Raw genomic sequence first — 770 nt, 5'->3', positions numbered from 1 at the left:
GCACTTCTCATCCCTAGCATTTTTTGTTTACGGCAAACCCCGCCTCTTCCGGGCAACAGCAGTCATGGGCGTATTAGTTCAATGCAGAATACAACTTCCACTTACTTGGGTTTTAAGCGATGACCCAGAGCTGCAATACTTTAGACGCTGCCATGTAACGTTTTGTCTTTTTTTTGTGTGTGTGTGTGTGTGTTATATTGTTTGAACACATTTCCATATCAAATTTTAAGTCAAACCACCAACAATGCTCAAAAATCCAGTTAGACATAGTCACATATATACAGCAATAGAAAAATGTGGTCAGGTTGGGTCCAGATATTTCAAAAAGTGACCCTACCGGTCTTCCCATTTATGTTGACCTTTTCAACTTTTTCCAATCCCGGGTGATTAGCCAAAACAGGTTAATCCAAGCAGAATACGAAGCACCCTACAGTTGGTGTCTTCCGACCTTTCAAGAAGAAGTTATTTTGCCAGTACCATGGCCCATCAACAATGCTGTTACGCATTCGGTCATGTCCGTTGAGTGGGTTTGCACGATCGTCACGGGTTCAAAACTGCAGGGGGAGCCGACTTCCTTTCTTCGAGCCAACGACAAAGTGTCAGGTGAAACTCTGTGTTTGTGTCATTGCTTGGTTTTCCACAAGGCGAAAGAAGGTTGCACCGTACCCGGCGGCACTGCAATGCCGGGACGATGCGTGGAGCGAACGGAGCAAGCCCCTTTTTCAGCTCCCAGCTCTAAAAATCACTTTAATATGTTTGTCCTCGTATAG

At 44.9% G+C, this 770-nt stretch overlaps 1 pseudogene; it reads right to left on the bottom strand.

The window, feature by feature from the left end:
* Nucleotides 1-650: 650 nt before the first annotated feature.
* LOC111661545 (U2 spliceosomal RNA) lies at nucleotides 651-770 on the bottom strand (annotated as a pseudogene; the record flags this gene model as incomplete).

This window comes from Seriola lalandi, unplaced genomic scaffold, assembly GCF_002814215.2.
Source record: "Seriola lalandi dorsalis isolate HSWRI2012SDOR001 ecotype SW California unplaced genomic scaffold, Sedor1 jcf7180001997419, whole genome shotgun sequence".
In the NCBI taxonomy this organism is placed as follows: Eukaryota; Metazoa; Chordata; class Actinopteri; order Carangiformes; family Carangidae; genus Seriola; species Seriola lalandi.
Note: the sequence above shows the minus strand (reverse complement) of the source record. Positions and strands in the feature narration are given on the sequence as shown.